This window comes from Schistocerca gregaria, chromosome 1, assembly GCF_023897955.1.
Source record: "Schistocerca gregaria isolate iqSchGreg1 chromosome 1, iqSchGreg1.2, whole genome shotgun sequence".
NCBI classification, from domain to species: Eukaryota; Metazoa; Arthropoda; class Insecta; order Orthoptera; family Acrididae; genus Schistocerca; species Schistocerca gregaria.
In genome coordinates this window covers 689,732,162-689,752,208 of record NC_064920.1, presented here as the reverse complement: position 1 = coordinate 689,752,208, position 20,047 = coordinate 689,732,162, and the positions used below count along the sequence as shown (strand labels likewise).

Below are 20,047 nucleotides of genomic sequence, written 5' to 3'. Positions count from 1 at the left end.
AGGAATGTGTATTCAGTAATTGCAATTCTGCAGGAACAGCTAGCGGAAATCTCTCTCTCATGTGCGAATACCACACTAGCTATTCACAGCCTCCAACAACCTGCGTGAAAGATATAGCTCCAGCATCGCATCGAAATGACAAGATGCTGAAGAAGTAGCAACGGAAGTCTCCTATAAAATTTTACTTTTACGGACAACGCCCACGATAGCTCGCAGCAGTGTCATCACGGATAGTAAAATGTATCCCTGGAGGCGCCGGGTATCGATCCCGGTACCTCTCACATGCTAAGCGAGCGCTCTACCATCTGAGCTACGCCCCCAGATGCCGGAAAAACTTCGCCGATTGACTTGTATCCCAAGTCTCGCACCCGAACTTTCTCTGCTCCACTTGGAGCCGGTCCAGCCCAAGTATTGTGAAACCGGATTCGCCATTCAGCCGAAGTAACTCCATGTAACAGCACTTCAGCACACTGAACACTGTCTGGGGGCGTAGCTCAGATGGTAGAGCGCTCGCTTAGCATGTGAGAGGTACCGGGATCGATACCCGGCGCCTCCAGTACTATATTTTTTTGGGCACTATGCACTACAACGGAAAACGAAGCAACTAACGTCTGCAACAGGGAGATGCACGATAATTGTATACTGCACGAGAACAAATTGTACAGGACATGTGATATCCAACGGCTCCGTGGGAAGGTACTGAGAACGACGCACGCAGACCTGCCGGCGTGCCATCCTCTGCCAATTACGTCATTGTGATACGCTATGGAGAGCGCACAGCTCAAAGGTCTCCGGGTTACAGGAAGATATTCTAGTTCATTACAGTCTCAAGGATTCGTAAATTCGTACTGACTTCTCTTTGGATTTGGATACATCGTCAGCATACGCTTGGGGATGTCAGAACATTCAGTTTAAACTGTACTAAAGCATCCATATTGTCTGGAAACCAACGTGTACCATGATGACGACAATGTTTTTGATCTCTCACTAGACGAACTGAAGGAGTTAAATCAGACTGGCCCAAATTCAATTCTGATCAAAGAGATTCATCCAGTGCTTTCTTGGTCTGCCCAATGGCCTCCTTTAATCGGAAACAGAATTCAGGCTCGGCATTTCCTAATAGATTCACTGAAACCATTTCATGTAGTCACTTTTCACTGATTTCGTCCTCACTGGTCCCATTCATTTCAGTGACTGTATATCTATATTAACTGCAGTCGAACTCCCCATTGTGCTCACTACTTATCTACTACGAGACCAAGGATTTCGCTCGGGAAGAGAGCAGTTGTCTGGGACGACAGTAACATCGATTCTCAGCTTGGTTTGGAGGATCACTCTGATATCAGTTTGGCGTGGTGCGTCGTCTATCAACATGGGTCTTAGGTGCATGTATTCCGTAGTAATTTTGTTTCCTCGGCTTTCAAAAAACCGTGGCTGTAGTAACCAACTTGCAGCGAATTGATCCGAGATAACTCGGAGGTAATCCATATTTGATGCAATTACAAGAAGATATTCTAGTTCATTTAAGTCTCAAGGGTTCGTTAATTCTCACTAGTTTCTGCTTGGATTTGGATACATCGTCTGCATACGCTTGGGGATGTCAGTACATTCAGTTTAAACTGTACTGAAGTATCTATATTGTCTGGAAACCGGCGTGTACCATGATAGCGACAATGCTCAGTAACTGGCGTCCACCTTGATCACCCTACGATGACAAATACTACTTATGTAATAAAATGAACACCCACAGCCGTCCTTTCGATGACATTTACTACATGGCTACCAATTGCGGTGCTGCAGGACACGATCTTGAGGCCTTAACTGACGCTGAAGGGGTTAACTCCAATTGTATACACGATTCCATCAGCGGCCACCATCTATGAACTGGATTTCGCAGACTACCTGTAACAACAATGTTGTGTATCCAAACATCAGCTACCAGTAGCTGATGGTTGGAGACACAACGTCGTCATTACAGTTAGTCTGCGAAAACCAGTTCATAGATGTTCGCCACTGATGGAATCATGTAAGACTGCAATCAACCCCCTGAGCATCAGTTAAGGCCGAAGAAGATGTACTGAAGCACTGAAACTGGTAGCCATAACAATAACATCAGAAGGACGGCTGCAGGTGTTCCGTTCAATCACATAAGTGAACAGTCAAAGTCCTTCAAACCCCCAATCAGAAGGATGGACATACAAAATACTACTTGTAATGTCGGGTGCAACCACAAGCCCACTGGACCATCTGGATCTATCCGACGGCCAGGAGTAGCTATACCTGGTCGTCAAGGGCACATAAAGAAACGTGAAACCGAATATGCAGAGCAATGGACTACAGAAACGTGAGCATGTCCGCAAGGGGGAGTACTTTCACGTGCGGGTATGTTTCACGCTCCCGTCCTTTCACTTCTTGCTTGCCCCTGTGTCCTGATGTTTATATTCGTCCCAGTGTGAGACATGACGGTCAATGCCTTCATGGAAAAATGTCTACGGTTGCCCAAGGAGCTAGTATTGTACCCAGGGAGCACCTTTTCCGACGAAGCAAATGGACGGCCACGAGCGTCTTTCTCCAGCGCTTCAAACATATGGAAATCGCTTGGGGAGATATCCGGACTGTATGAAAGATGTATAACGGCATCCTAGAGAAACTTCAGCAGCATAGTCTAATCCTTTCAGATCCTCTGGTCACAACTGTGTACATTAATATTTAGTGTGTATTAGCTGCAACAGAGCTCGTGGTCTCGCGGTAGCGTTCTCGCTTCCTGAGGACGGAGTCCCGGTCTCGTCCACCTCCAACGTAAAGGCGCAGCGCTGCTGATACATCACACGAGTGTTACTGCAGAGAACTACCCAGACGGCATCACAGCTCGTATGGTAAATGCGTTCAGGCCAGGATATCAGGAAGCGGCAGTTAACATCGGAGATATCCCGTACAAGCTAAAATATGTAAAGGATATCTACTTACAGAGAGGCTGTGTACTAGAAACAGCCGTCGACCGTCGCAACAGCACAACAAAGAAGTTATATACAGGGTGGTCCATCGATAGTGACCGGGCCAAATATCTCATGAAATAAGCTTCAAACGAAAAAACTACAGAGAACGAAACTCGTATAGCTTGGAGGGGGAAACCAGATGGCGCTATGGTTGGCCGGTTAGACGGCGCTGCCATAGATCGAACGGATATCAACTGCGTTATTTAAAAATAGGAACCCCCATTTTTTATTACATATTTGTGTAGTACGTAAAGAAATATCATTGTTTCAGTTGGATCACTTCTTTCGCTTTGTGATAGTTGGCGCTGCAATAGTCACAAACGTGTAAGTACTTGGTATCACGTAACATTCCACCAGTGCGGGCGGTATTTGCTGCGTGATACATTACCCGTGTTAAAATGGAGCGTTTACCAATTGCGGAAAAGGTCGATATCGTGTTGATCTATTGCTATTGTACTCAAAATGCCCAACGGGCGTGTGCTATGTTTGCTGCTCGGTATTCTGGACGACAACATACAAGAGTCCGGACCGTTCGCCGGATAGTTACGTTATTTAAGGAAACAGGAAGTGTTCAGCCACATGTGAAACGTCAACCACGACTTGCAACAAATGATGATGCCCAAGTACGTGTTTTAGCTGCTAATCCAAACATCAGTAACAGACAAATTGCGCGAGAATCGGCAATTTCAAAAACGAAGTTGTTGTGAATGCTACATCAACATCGATTGCACCTGCACCATATTTCTATGTGCCAGGAATTGCATGGCGACGACTTTGAACGTCGTGTACAGTTCTGCCACTGGGCACAAGAGAAATTACGGGACGATGACAGATCTTTTCCATGCATTCTATTTAGCGATGAAGCGTTATTCACCAACAGCGATAACGTAAACCGGCATAATATGCACTATTGGGCAACGGAAAATCCACAATGGCTGCGACAAGTGGAACATCAGCGACCTTGGCGGGTTAATGTATGGTGCGGCATTATGGGAGGAAGGATAATTGGCCCCCATTTTATCGCTGGCAATCTAAATGGTGCAGTCCATGCTGGCTTCCTACATAAAGTTCTAACGATGTTCCTACAAGATGTTTCACTGCATGGCAGAATGGCGATGTACTTCCAACATGATTAATGTCTGGCACATAGCTCGCATGCGGTTGAAGCGCTATTGAATAGAATATTTCATGACAGGTGGATTGGTTGTCGAAGCACCATACCATGGCCCGCACGTTCACGGGTTCTGACGTCCCCTGATTTGTTTCTGTGGGGAAAGTTGAAGGATATTTTTATCGTGATCCGCTGACAACGCCTGACAACATGCGACAGCGCATTGTCAATGCACGTGCGAACATTACGGAAGGCGAACTACTCGCTGTTGAGAGGAATGTCGTTACACGTATTGCCAAATGCGTTGAGGTTGACGGACTTCATTTTGAGCATTTATTGATATGTGGTATTTACAAGTAATCACGCTGAACAGCATGCGTTCTCAAAAATGGTAAATTCACAAAGGTACATGTATCACATTGGAACAACAGAAATAAAACGTTGAAACGTACCTACGTTCTGTATTTTAATTTAAAAAAACCTACCTGTTACCAACTGTCCGTCTAAATTGTGAGTCACATGTTTGTGACTATTACAGCGCCATCTATCACAAGCGAAAAAAATGCTTAAACTAAAACATTCATATTTCTTTACGTACTACACGAACATGTAATAAAAATGGGGTTCCTATTTTAAAAAACGCGGTTTAGACCCGTTTGACCTATGGCAGCGCCATCTAGCGGGCCCACCATAGCGCCATCTGTTTCCCCCTTAAAGCTAGACAAGTTTAGTTCTTTGTATAAATTACGCATCTAAAATCAGTAAAAAATCACTTGACAGTACTAGAGCATGAAGAAACATTTCCCTTCCTCCAGAAAAAATCCATGTCTGAAAGGGCTAAACAAACTGTCCGTCAACATTCCTGGACCTGATGGCGCTCTTCAGTTTTTTGCAAAGTGTACCCGTACCGCAGTGCGTTAATCGTGGCGCCATGTCACAGCTGGGCAGGGGGTTGACAGACGGCATAATTGTGTTGCAGGGTAATTTCCGCGCTCATGTTGTTAAGGTTGTTTCGACTACTCTGCAGAAATTTCTCTGGGAAGCCCTTACACATCCTTAACACAATCCAGATCCGCCCCCCCCCCCCCCCCCCCGATGGAATTACACGGTTCCGTAGGCTACAGCAGCAAACATTTTTTCATGAAGTCATTAATCATCTTGTCTCACCGTGTGGTGAATGTGTTAACAGATATGGTGATTACTTTTGAATATTATTGACAGTTACTTGTGATTTCGCTTCTTCTTTGGTTCGTCATCTTTTATGCAAATCTGGTTTAGCAATTGACAATGTTTACACGTGCTTCCCCTAATAGGAAGTTACTCCGAAGGAGTCACAAAACTACGAAGCTTTTGGACATATTGGTCCAAAGTACTTAAGGTGAGATACGAAGTCGCATAGGAGGTACCGGTATGAGATCATTAAGTAAACTTAAATTTTTATCCACTGCTGAATATGTCGCTAAAATAACTATTCACTTTGCTGCTCAGATGCTGATTTATTGAACTTAATTTAAGTTCCGATACTGATAAATGATACACACGACTCTCCATGAAGACTTTATTCTTATTTTTGATATTTCTGGTGATGGGCAGACCCCGACACTCGCCAATAAATCACTTCTAAACAGAAAAGTTTGTAGTTATTTTAGCGACCTATTCAGCAGTGGATAAAAATTTCAGCTCCAAAATACGTGAATTTTCGCATATTCTTAGTTGGCTTACAGGTGCATGTAAAGTGGTGACTGGATCATTCTCAACGAAATTATCCCATTGATATTCAGCGACGAATATCACTGACTCTTTATACAATATCTGGAAGAATCTACGCCATCTAGTCGAAATGCAGTCTCAATCAGTCGAAATCTATATGTGTAATACCCACAAAAAAAGAAAATTTGATACCAACGAAAACCAATAATACAACTGTAGGAAGATATAATTTGAGAGTGAACAGCACTGTTCAGAAATGGAAATTATATAAAATGAACCACCACATAAGACTCGAAATAAATCTGCATTTCATATTTTAAACAAATTTCGCCGATGAACCATTTTGCACACTGTGTGATTTGCGTGCAGTCAGAAGCGACAGTTTGCTTTCATGTAAGTTTAATGCCAGTATAGCGAATATCAACTGCCTCTTATTCTGTGAAGTGATAGCACTTTTAATTTCGCATTAATTTAGTTCATTATAAATGTAAATGTTCCAGACATTTCGCTCCTGCACCGACCAGACCGTGTTGCGTCCTCTAGGAGGCTTCTTTTCTTTGTGTACAGACACTCGGGTCTGTTCTGATCCGCACTAACTTAATGGAACTTCAAAAAAAACCTTTGTTATTGGTTCGCGTATGAAAAATTTTGGTAAGAAATGCAATCAACTTCTGACCATCCCCAAGGAAGCAGAATAGTAGTTGTAATGTTCTCAATATACATTGGCGTTTAGTGTGACAGGATCAGCAGCACTAGAAGATTGTTCGCTAACAATGTTTTTGTCACAGAAAAGTGTGGGAAGTGTGGTCGTTCAAGGATCGTGAGGAAATAGAGATTGGCTCAGACAATATTTCCACTCGGTATAAGGAATGACAGCTCAATTTGGGTAAATACACAATATGGCTCTGAGCACTATGGAACTTAACTACTGAGTACCCTAAAACTTAGAACTACTTAAACCTAACTAACTACGTAAACCGAACTAAGGACAACACACACATACATGCACAAGGCAGGATTCGACCCCGCGGCCGTAGCGGTCGCGCGACTCCAGACTGTAGCGCCTAGCGCCTAGAGCCGCTAGGCCACTCCGGCCGGCTAAATACACAATAATACCTATAAGAAAAAGTACGAGAAAGTATCTCATCACATGGTTAGTAGTGAACGTCTTGAGAACTGGACATAGTATAAGTATTTATGGGTAATACTAAGAAGCGATATGAAAAGGCACGATCACACAAAATCAGCATTAGGGATGGTGGATGGAATACTGATTTTTGTTGCAAGGGTTGTGGGAAAATCGAAGGCATATGTAAGGAAAATCGTATACGAAGTCCTTATCGACTAGGTACGGCAATAGAGTGCCCACCCGGTTAGCCGTGCTGTCTAACACACTGCTTTCCGGATTGGGAATGAGCGCCTGGTCCCCGGTACGAATCCGCCCGGTGGACTTGTGTCGAGGTCCGGTCAGCCGGCCAGTCTGTGGATGGTTTTTAGGCGGTTCTCCATCTGCCTCGGCGAATGTGGGCTGGTGCCCCTTATTCCGCCCAACTACCCTACGTCGGCGATTGTTGCGCAAACAAGTTGTCCATGTACGCGTACACCACCATTAATCTACCACGCAAACATAGGTGTTACACTCGTCTGGTGTGAGACGTTCCCTGGGGGGGTCGACCGGGGTCCGAACCGCACAATAACCCTGAAAGAGTGGTTCGGTGTGGGGCAGCGGAGAAGTGAAGTGGACTGCGGTAGTCGTCGTGGGGTTGTGCAACACTGCGGCTGCGGTGGGAACGGAGCCTCTCCGACGTTTGTAGCCCCCCGGTTAACATACAATACAATACAATACAATACTGCAATAGACATGGAACTAATTCAGAGATGCGCTGCTGGGATTGTAATACGTTGGTTTATCCCATACGAGAGTGTAACAGAAATAACTAGGGAACTTAAAAGGAAATCATTGGAATAAAGAAGGTGTACTTCTTGCTAAAACCCTTTCCGTAAATTTGGAGACTTGTATTCGGAGAAAACTATAAGGCCATATGCTGCCACTACAGAATATCTCGGGTAGGTATTACGACAATAAGATACGAGATATAGGGGCGGGTACAGTGGCTTGCAGACAGACATTTTTCCCCCGTTTAGTATCCGAGTGGGTCAGGACAGAAAACGTTAATACTGATACCCAGTACCTAATTCCAAAAGTGTTGCGGGTGCAGTATTTTGTTCCCCAACTGACATAGTCCATGGGGTTCATGACGGTCGGTATGGGTGGATAAATCATTCTCTCGAACTGTTGACAATGTTCTTCTAACCATTGTGGGTCGGTGACATGGCGCATTGTCATCCATACAAATTTCATCTTTGTTCAGGAAGATGAAGTCCATGAATGGCTGCAAATGGTCTCAGAGTAGCCGAACATCCGGAGGACCCAGTCCATTCCATGTAAACACAGACCTCACCATTATGGAGGCACCACCAGCTTACAAAGTGCTGTGTTGACAATTTCGATCCATAACTTCGTCGGGTCTGCACCACCCTCGAACCCTACCAGCAGCTCTTACCAACGGAAATTGAGACCCATCTGACCATGTCACGGTTTTGCACTCGTTTAGGGTCCAACCGATATACGGTGTGTTCAGAAAGTCTCTCCGCAGTGCCGTATGATTGTTAGCCGTGCTTGCCGTATGCCGCAGTGAATGTACCGAAATGAAACTAAGTGAAATGCAAGTTATTAATTTATTGAATATTCATTTTTACTTAAAATTTTCACATTAAATGTTGAAAGTGTCCCCCCCCCCCCCCCCCCCTCCTGTCGTTGAATACACAATTCAATTCGTCTAATCATGTTTCCAAACACAAGCTGTATCATTTCTTCTCTAACAGAAGCAGTGGAAGTGGATATTGCAGTTTTCAAATCATTGATGGATTTTGGACTGTTTTTATAGACAGTTGCTTTCGATGCACCCCAGAAGAAAAAGTCGGGTGGTGTTAGGTCAGGAGATCGTGGAAGTCGGAGTCCCTATGAATTTATGCGATCACCAAAAACATCAGCAAGCAGTGACACAGAAACGCGAGCTATATGCGCGGCTGCAACATCTTGCTAGAAATAACCGTTCAGTATTCATTTAACACAAATTCTCCTATGAATGGGTACAGAATATCACCAGAATATCACTGCAGTATCGTTGTGCGTATATAGTTTCGTTGAAAAATATGGGACCCACAATGCGACGTCTAGAAATTGCAATATAAACTCCTATTTTTACAGAATGAAGTGGTTCCTCATGAATACCCATACGAGAATTTTGCAAGTTCATGTCTCCGGATAAATGGTTCAAATGGCTCTGAGCACTATGGGACTTAACTTCTGAGGTCATCAGTTCCCTAGAACTTAGAACTACTTAAACATAACTAACCTAAGGACATCACACACATCCATGCTCGAGGCAGGAGTCGAACCTGCGACCGCAGCGGTCGCGCGGTTCCAGACTGTAGCGCCTATAACCGCTCGGCCACCCGGATAAATGAAACCACGCCTCATCAGTGAAAAACGTTTCATTAAATATATCTCTTCCATTTTGTTGAACGAAGTATTTGATCCATTGACAATACTGCAGTCTCTTGCCATGATCAGTATTTTTCAGACCTTGCACGACTGTCACGTTGTATGGGCAAAGTTCTAATTTTTTCCTTACAGCTGTGTGGGCCGTTCCGACACTAACATCGAGTTCCTGGGCAAGTTTTCTTACTGACTTGTTCGGACTCATGGACATTTTCTCGGAAATAACGATTAGTTTATCCACAGAGAAAACGCTAGGACGACCACTTCTCCGTGCATCTGTCACTGAACCCGTACTTCGAAATTTGTTAATCAAATCTCGCACAGTATCGCGAAGTGGGAATGTTGTCTCCTGGAAAACTGAATTAAATGTTTGAAAAACTGAAACGGTGTATTTACCGCCCGCTTTGAACATTTGTTCGACTAAAAACACACGTTCTTCAATGGTTAGCATTTTAACAGTGACAAAAACGAAACAAACGAATAAAGGAACTATATTTAAACGTTCAAGTCAACACGTAACGACACACACCAACGATAATACTGACGCTGGCTGAGATAAACGAAACAGTGGAATGTTGGGAGAGTCCACTTGAAGGGAAGTAACCCAGGCAGGCGAAGAATCATACGGCACGCGCGATTAACAATCATACGGCACTGCGGAGAGACTTTTTGAACACCTCGTAGTTACGAGCTCAGGAGAGGCGCTGCATTCGATGTCGTGCTGTTAGCAAAGGCACTTGCGTCGGTCGGCTGCTGCCAAAGCCCATTAACACCAAATTTCGGAGCACTGCCCTAACGGGTACGGGTATGTTGTCTGTTGGCAACTCTGCGCAAACGACGTTATCTGTCGTTAAGGGAAGGACGTCGGCCACTGCGTGCGTGGTGAGAAGTAATGGCTCAGATTTGGTATACTCGGCACGCTCTTAAGACTGTGGACCTCGAAAAATTGAATTGGCCAACTATTTCCGAAATAGAATGTCCCATGAATCTAGCTCCAACCATAATTCCGCGTTCAGAGTCTGTTTATTCCCGCCGTGCGGCCATAATCACGTCGGACACCTTTTCACATAAACCACCTGAGTACAAATATCAGGGCCCACAATGCCTGCCCTTTTATACTTTGTGTACGCGGTACTACCGTGTCCGTATATGTGCATGTTTGTATCCCATGATTTTTGTCATCTCAGCGTAGTAGCTAGCGGAGTATGTATATAGATGTGGAACATGTAGATATAGACCATCCTAAGAGGACCGCAATTGAATTTTTTTCTACCTTTTGCGAAACAGAGCTAGTGATTCGTCTCCAGTAATTGCCAGTAGCTCGTCCGCTCTTCTTGCTGAACGCTCGGTTTGGCAGAAGCGACTGCTGCGCCGGAGCCGGCGGCTCAGCGCCAGCCTGGAGCCCTGAGCTCTGTGCTGCGACCCCGGCAAACAGCTCGGCGCCGCCCTGAAATGGAGACGGACGCGTCCCCAGCGGCCACACAGAGCTGCGGGCCACGCGCGGACGCACCTGCGGCTCCACACTCATTACTTACTAAGGCTTTGGCCGAGGGCGAGCCAAGTTCCCAGCTTCACGTTTTCAACAGCCACGCCTTCACACAAGAACAAGCAGCAATCACTCAGTAAAACAGAACTCTTAAATCGGACACCCATGTAATTCGCATGTCTTCTAGCAAAATAACGGCGTTTGACAGGCGTAGAATCCTCATGAATACGGTAAAGATTCGTCTGCTACATGCCCAAGAAACTTCCAAGCTACACTGAAGAGCCAAAGAAACTGGCACACCCGCCGCATATAGGTGGGGCCCCAGCGAGCACGCAGAAGTGCCGCAACACGACGTGGCATGGACTCGACTAATGTCTGAAGTAGTGCTGGAGGGAACTGGCACCATGAATCCTGCAGGGCTGTCCATAAATCCGTAAGAGTACGAGGGGATGAAGATCTCTTCTGGACAGCACGTTGCAAACCATCCCAGATATGCTCAACAATGTTCATGTCTGGGGGTTTGGTAGTCAACGGAAGCGTTTAAACTCAGAAATGTCTTCCTGGAGCCAGTCTGTAGCTATTCTGCACGAGAGGTGTGTCACATTGTCCTGCTGGAGTTGCCCAAGTCCGTCAGAATGGACAATGGACATGCATGGATGCAGGTAATCAGACAGGATGCTTACGTACGTGTCACCTGTCAGAGACGTGTCTGGGATCTCATGTCAGTCCAACTTCACACGCCCCACACCATTACAGAGCCTCCACAAGCTCGAACAGTCCCCTGCTGACATGGATCCATACCCGTACACGTCCATCCGCTCGATACAATTTGAAATGGGCCGTCCGACCAGTCAACATGTTTCCAGTTGTCAACAGTCCAATGTCGGTGTCGACGGGCCCAGGCGAGGCATTAAGCTTTTTGTCGTGCAGCCATCAAGGGTAAACGTGTGGGCCTTCGGCTCCAAAAGCCCATATCGATGATGGTTCGCTGAATGGTTCGCACGCTGACACTTGTTGATGGCCCAGCACTGAAATCTGCAGCAGCTTGCGGAAGGGTTGCACTTCTGTCACGTTGAACGATTCTCTTCAGTCGTCGTTGGTCCCGTTCTTGCAGGATCTTTTTCCGGCCGTAGCAATGTCGGTGATCTGATGTTTTACCGGATTCCTGATATTCACGGTGAACTCGTGAAATAGTCGCACGGGAAAATTCCCACTTCATCGCTACCTCGGAGATACTGTGTCCTGCAGCAATAAACCGATCTAACAAATGCGCCAGACACTTGTGTTATATTGGCGTTGTCGTCCGCAGCACCGTATTCTGCCTGTTCACATATCTCTGTATTTGAATACGCATGCTTATACCAAATTCTTTGTTGCTTCAGTGTATGTTAGAGTGACCAATATCAACTTAAAGTTATTAATAATAAATCGAGTTGATTTTGTTTTCCTTGTGACACAAACGGACCACTTTTTGCGTGAAGATCCACTTCTAGAAACTAAGTTTATAATACGAATTATGGACACCTTGTCGAGTTGGGGCGGCACGGGGCGAGATTTCATTTAATAATGCGGTGTGACTTTTTCGGTCGACACAACTCTCTTCATTTCGGCAGAATCGTGGAGTGCATGCTCATTACCCGTCGCTATTTTTCCGTGGTACGAACGATTTTCACAGGTCCACTGGCTGTTTGTACAAAACGCGATATAGGCCACAAGAGTTCAAAACTGTATACGAATGACAGAAGAAAGGGAAGAAAATTCTCAGTATCCATTATGCAGTCACATAGTGGACGGGTACTGCAAATTAGCTATGAAACGACAATACCAAAGAGAAACAATTTAAGAGCAAAAATTTGCAACGATCGAGAGAGGGGGATTCATTGTTATGAACACCGAGAAGCACTTTTGACGTTGCGAACAGTAAAATTCATAAAGTTGCACGCATTGTTCCATTGTCAGCTGCAGTAGTTTTCGATGGAATTGAACGTAGTGTATGGAGACGTTATATATTATGGCAGTGCACGTTGGTTAAGCCAAGGGTCGTCCCTGAAACGATTTTTCGATTTTAATCCCGCTTTTGTTGAATTTATTTAGGATAAAAGAATGCAGAAAAGAAAATCGGAACATTCGGAAAAGATTGTAGACCTCGCATTTTAAGTGGAGTTGATTGCCACCGCGACAATAATATATTCCAAGGTGAGGAAAAACTTACAAAAACTCGCATTCTATAAGGATAGTTTCTAAACGTTTCGAGAACGCTGCAGGTCGTGCATTTGTTTGGAGCTGTTTTCGAGACCATTTCTCGTTTCTATTAAAAGCAGCCCTGTGCATGTGCAAGTGTGACTGATTCGTCCGCAAGGTAATTCCCGTTTTAAAGACAGATCTTTTACATAAAACTGTCCAGGATGTGTACACTGTTGTTCTCAGGTAGAGTTTCTACGTCTCCAAAATGAGGTTGCAAAAGTGCTACAATACTTCGATCAGCATATGTGTGTACGTGCGTGAAAGACGCTTTTCCGGTTATGAAACTACATATGTCACGATTACATCGAAGCCTGAGAGCGAAAATCTGAAAAATTGTCTGTATCTGTACGAATGCCGACAGTTTGTAGCAGATAAAAATTATGTCTCCAGCACGCCAAAAACAATTAACCAATAGTGAAAATTTGTTTTGTTTGTGTTAGATGTTGTTGAGAAACGTGAAATACAAAGCCGAGTGATATGCAGCGGGACTGCGTTATCGTTTAAATGCGATGCGGTCGCAATTTTCCCCTCCTCACGCCCAGACAACGTGCCCTGGCGGTGGGATAAATGTGCAGACAGGCTGACCGCTAAGGCACTTGTGGCAGGTCGTGGCTAACGAACTTCATTCTTGACCGGCCCTGTTGTAGAGAAACCAGGCGCATTTAAAACTGTCCGAACGAACTGATATTTGAATATGGATCCGCAAGAATATGAGTCAGTTTTTTAAACTGTATTTCGTCAGGACATTCATTAAGACATAAAGTAATTAAAGACATTACCTGACAGTGGGCACTGATTTGAATCAATCGGGCAAGTCGAAAATTCTTGCCAGACCGGGATTAGATCTGCGTTTCCTGCTTACTAAGCAGATGCGCCGACCACTACGCCATCTGGACACAGTGGTCAGCATAACCGCACGGATTACTCCAGCACATCTTGTATTGTTATGTGAGCCTCACTGCCCTTTTCATAACTAATTTGTGCCTAATTTTATTCTGAGAAGCTCAGTAATATATGTAAATACCGTAAATGTAAATTTGATTCAAAAAGTACTTGAAGTGAAACTGGACAGCAAGAAACTCTTTAGCACGCAATCCCCGCAACGATTGTAGTTGTGAATCTTTGAGTATGGGCCTAAAAAAACCAGACAATTGATTTATTAAAAAAAAGAGGAATGTTAATCTGGACCTTGTGGAAAGAGGACGTGTTGCTAGGCCGTCGTTCAGAAAGTATTGTTGTTACATTTAATGAAAATTGCTATTTCAATGATAAAACCGAGGAAAGTATGTGTAAGAGTTGCCAAACATTTACGTATACAAATTTTCTGGAAGCGAATAATAGACATACCTTGTATTTGGAAAATGAAGTGAACTTCATTGTCATCGCCGGCTACCAATCGACAGAATTGTAAGTGTACAAAGTTCACTGAAATACAGGAAAGTAAATGCGTTCTCTATAATTTTCATTCAATACGTAACAACCTCTCATCATTTCTTAATCACAGTAATTGGATTATATTCTTGCATAACAGTATGGTGCTGAACTCCACTGACCAATTTTGGTGTACTAGGACGTGTAGTTTGAAGGAAGTTTATGTGCCAAGCGATCTCCTTTTCTCACGAATAGGAGATTGTTGTTTGATCTTATTTACTTACAACAGTGGTCCCTTAGGTATGAAAGGCTACGAAAACTTGAGCTCAAAGCTATCTGCAATACGGCCAAACAACTAACAGAGTCGTATTTTAAATCTTAAAGAACAATAACTTCCTCCATATTATAATACGTCACCAACTGGTGCAGAAGCTGATCATTTAAGGAGGCAGCAACCAAGATTCAGGTACCAGTTGCTACTTACAGTAAAGTCTCAATCAAAAAATCAATCTCTCTCTCTCAAAACACATATATAAATATTCATTTTATTAAGATAAAAGTCATTTTATAATCTCCCGCGAGACCCAAATTCTCAACTTATACCACGAACTACTGATATAGTGTCCCTGCACATTAGCCTCATTACTCACGGCATCTCGCCGGTTCCCGTATGAGTCAGAGCTTGGTGTGCATCTGCACTGAAGGGATCATCGCCTTTATTACACATACACTGATAAGCCAAACATTATGACCACTGCCCAAAAATGGTTCAAATGGCTCTGAGCACTATGGGACTCAACTTCTGACGTCATCAGTCCCATAGAACTTAGAACTACTTAAACCTAACTAACTTAAGGACATTACACACATCCATGCCCGAGGAAGGATTCGAACCTGCGACCGTAGCGGTCGCGCGGTTCCAGACTGTTGCGCCTAGAACCGTTCTTCCACCCCGGCCGGCACCACTGCCCAACGCTACGTTGGTTGACGTCTGGCACCGTTGCGAGCAAGTGATGCGGAAAAAAAAAAAGCGGAGCAGACACGGACGGGGGATTACCCTAGCGAAGATATACATTGCAAATGGGGAAATACAATGAGATAGGCGACTTTGACAAAGGACAGATTATTATTACGCTGAGCTTGTGAACGAGAACCTCGAAAACAGCGAAGCTGGGTTGGTCGAACTTCACGTGCTACTGTCGTGAGCATATACGGAAAGAGGTAGAAGAACTGTGAAACTACCAATAGGTGCTAAGTGATTGGACTTCCACGACTCTTCACAGAACGCGGGGTTCGGTGGCTAGTCTGCTATGCAAAGTAGGATAGATGGTGATATGTGGAATCTCTGCCGCAATAGCACAATACTGGTACACGCACGGAGCACACCGTTCATCGTACATTGCTGAACATGGCGCTCCGCAGCAGATCACACCTACGGGTTCACATGATGAGCCAACGACATCGTCAATTACGATTGCAGTGGACACAGGACAATCGGGTTTTGACCGTCGGGATTCGACCATCTGTCAATTGAAACATGTTGGCTCTTCCGGTGAATCACATTTTTGGTACATTAGGCCGGTGGTCGTCTCCACAAACGCCGTCATCGAGGTGAACGGGGGCTCGAAACGTGCAGCGCGCCACGAACACAGGTTTACAAGAGCAGTGTTACGCTCCTGCGCTTGGATGGGACTGGTGGTAGTGATCTCCTGCGCTTGGATTGGGCCTGTGGTAGTAATCGAAGACACGCTGCGAACCACCAACATCCTTCATGCGTGATGTCTTCTCCGACGGCGATGCCATCTTTCAGCAGTATAATTATCCGTTTCTCGGAGCGAGAACCGTGCTACAGTGAGCATTATAGTGAACTCACCTTGACCAAAGTCGCCTGATGTAAATGCTATGGAACCCATCTGAATCGCTATCGGGCGCCATCACAGCGTACGCAAATCAGCGACCCATATTTTTTCCCAATTACATGACCTGTCCGTAGACCTCTAATGTCACATACCTCCACCAACTATCCGATCACTGATACGCAGAGTCAGTGGTATATATTGTGCACAAGACGGACAAACAAGCTGTTAAGACGGTAGTCATAATGTTTTGGCTCATCAGTGTATGTGGTATCTTGTTTCATACATGTCTTTAATTACTTATTGTCTTCATCCATAGTGGCTGCAGGATTAGAACAGTGTCTGTTCTTTCGGGCTGAGGCCAATATCGCTCTATCCACAGCAACCCTGATAATGGAGCACCTCATTGTCGATACAAAATGGCGTCGCAGTTGTAGGTTATCATCAATCCTAAATACAAAGAGAACGATCAACCAACAGACGTACGACGACTAATTCCCATTGCTTGTTCCGTATTCCTCTAATCGTCACAAGTAAACCTGAACTGAGAACATCTAATATTCGTATTGTCTGGCAGGCGACCACTCCGCGCTTTACATTCGTGCCACAAGAGAGCACACAGAGGCACAGTTTCTGCGCCGGCAAGTCAAATAGCGGCTGCCCGCATTGCCCAGAGCAAAGCGCAGAGAGGCCAGAGGGCCAGAGTTGCGGACCGCCGCGCCCTCCAGGGGACCGCCATCGCTACCAGCCCGCCGGCACTGTTCGCAACTCTGTGCTGCTGCGTGTTACAGCTGCCTATGCGTCGCCGGCCGTTGCGACCAGAATTCGTATGCTAATCTGCACGAAACTTGGCACCCGCAGCCAAGTAATTGCTGAAAACTCAGGATGAAAGATAACCATACCTTATGAAACGTAGCGCTCATTCGAGTAGTGAAACAGGTGAATGTTCTGCCAAAACCAAAGTGTCAATACAAGGGGCTCAGGTTGCCAGAGGAACGCATATACAACACGGTCCGACAGAATAGATTTGGTTACCGAAACCACACCACGCTCCCGTGATTCAGTAAATCACTTGGCGCATCAGGCTCGCTATGAAGCGAGATACCGTGTTGCATGTCTCTATCCCCACACCCCTACTCTGCCCTTCCTCAGTATATTCCACATCTGAACAATGAATTGGGTTTTCAAACAGCATCTACATATACAGTTACACATTCATACTCATTCCGTAAGCCACCTTATGCAACGTGGCAGAAGATACCTTGTACCACTGTTAGTCATTCCCTTCCCTGTTCAACTCGCAAATATTGCGATGGAAAAACCACTGTCTATAATGCTCCGTACGAGCTCTAATTTCTCTCATGTTATCTTTGTGGGCCTTAGCTAAATCTACGTTTGCAGTAGTAGAATCTTTCTGCAGTCAGCTTCAAATGCCAGTTCTCTAAAATGTCCTAATAGTGCTCCGCGAAAAGAACATTTTCCCCCCAGCGATTCCTTCTTTTGTTCACGAAGCCTCTCCGTAATACTCGATACCGGTAACAAAAGTAACAGCCCACCTCTCAATTGCTTCTATATCCTTCTGTAATCAGAATTGGTGGGACCCCAAACACTCTAGCAGTACTCAAGAATAGTTCGCACTTGCGTTCTATATGCTGTCTCCTTTATAGATGAGCTACAATTTCCTAAAATTTTCCCAATAGAGAGAAGTCGATTATCTCCCTACCACTGTATTTTCGTGCTCCTTCCACTTTATATCATTACCCAGCTGCAGTGGTGTAGATGTATTACCTACTTGCGACATATGAAAATTTGTAAAGGGCCGGGACTCGAACCCGGATTTTCCCCGCTTATTGCAAGCGGTCGCCTTAGTCATTTCGGCTGTCCATGCACGCGTCACGGCCGGATCCAAGTCTCCATATGTCCTTGTCTGCTTTCTTACATGGCAGTACTATGTACGTGAGACGAGACGGGCATATGACGATAAAAATGGTCTCAATTCCTTGTGGTAGTGTCTTTCTCCCTGCGGGAAACAAGCCACGTTGCGAGCCTAAAGGGAGACGTTCTAAACACTACGATACAAGGAAGGGGGTTTGAATGGGGCCGGGGAGCGTGCACGGATAACAGAAGTGGTTATGGCGACAGCTTGTGATAAGCGGGAAATCCTGATTCTAGTCCCGGTCGGGCACAAATTTTCGTGCCCCAAGTGATAATACATCCATAATCATAGCATCTGATGTCATGCAGATCACATGCAGCTAATAATTTGGAATAATCTTTCATACAGCTGTTGATCGTCAAATCATATGTCATATCATTACACACAGATACTTAACCGACGTGACTGTGTCGAGCAGTACACCACTAATGCTGTATTCGAACATTACTGGACTTTTTTCCCTACTCTCCTTTCTCAACTTACATTTTTCTGCATTAAGAGCAAGTCTGCATTCGTCACGCCAGCCAGAACTTTTGTTTCGTCACTCAATGACGACACGTTCCACCCCATCATAGCGTCCTCAGCAAACAGTCGCAGATTGCTGCTCACTCCGTAGGTCAGGTCACTTAAAACTATCTCTGCCACGTCTGTTCTAGACTCACAGTCATTTGATATGACTAGATAAAAATGTTAGAACACAAAAGAAAGAAGCTCAACCCATATAGGGATTTAAAAGTAGGCTAAGTCCTCCCCTACATATTACTATTCATTTACTCGACACTTCATTATTGTACTCACTACTGGAGTTTGCTCTAGTACCGAAACGTGTAACAGAATACCGCATGAAGGAAGTAAGAAAGAAAGAAAGGTTAGAGACGAAGCACACGCTTGGAGTAGGGGAGAGTAAGGAAAGGAAAACGATTGGATTACTTTCAAGAAACCATCTTGGCTCTTCTTTAACTCATCATCTACAGAAATCTAGATTGCCGTCTTCTACCCCACGTCCCTTTATTGTGACCACTACATCGTTGTGTATATTGGAAAAGAGACTACGGTTTATAAGTAATCGTGTATCTCTAGATATCAGAGAAGTATATGAAATAACTCATTTTCAAGTTAGTAATGTATCATAATATAGAAAATTAAGTACAAATACTCATGACTGTAGCTAGAACACAGAAAATTCACTTACCTTTGTTTCGATAAAATGCTCAGGCCGTAGAGTCCATAAGGTGGACTGCCACAATTAAGTGCTTACCTAGAAAAAACAGAAATTAATATTACGTAGCAATTCCCATATCCAAGTCACAATAGACAAGATGCGCACAACATACTGCATTCAGTAATCCAGAAGACTGGCGAAAAATGATTCTGTGTATTATCGGAATACGGTTCAAGATGAGCATCACCTCAATAAAAATTACAAAAATATTTCTAAAACAAAAAATCTGTTGACAACACGTTATTTGCTGATTCTAAATGAAATATAATTTCACAAACAGTAATTTGATAAATGTACAGCTCTCTGGCAACATTGTAAGATTGTGAATAAGGAAGCAGAACATTTCAGTGTGCTAAGACACACAGCTATTCTCAGGAGAAGAAACTAATAATATAAACTACTTTTAGACATATTTTTACATTAATTTTATTCGAGACCTTAAGAAATTACATATTACCAAAAACAAGGGATTTTGAAGACGAAATTTTTGCTTTCTTATTAACAAACAGATGTTTTTAAGTTAATCACCCCCTACAGAATCTGTAATCAC

At 44.4% G+C, this 20,047-nt stretch overlaps 2 non-coding genes across 2 annotated transcripts; one reads left to right on the top strand and one right to left on the bottom strand.

Annotated features, from left to right (window-relative positions):
- Window positions 1-247: 247 nt before the first annotated feature.
- Trnaa-agc (transfer RNA alanine (anticodon AGC)) lies at window positions 248-320 on the bottom strand. The gene has a single exon. It is a non-coding gene; the product is annotated as a tRNA-Ala (tRNA).
- Window positions 321-483: 163 nt separating this feature from the next.
- Window positions 484-556, top strand: Trnaa-agc (transfer RNA alanine (anticodon AGC)). Its single transcript has one exon. It is a non-coding gene; the product is annotated as a tRNA-Ala (tRNA).
- The last annotated feature ends 19,491 nt before the right edge of the window (window positions 557-20,047 follow it).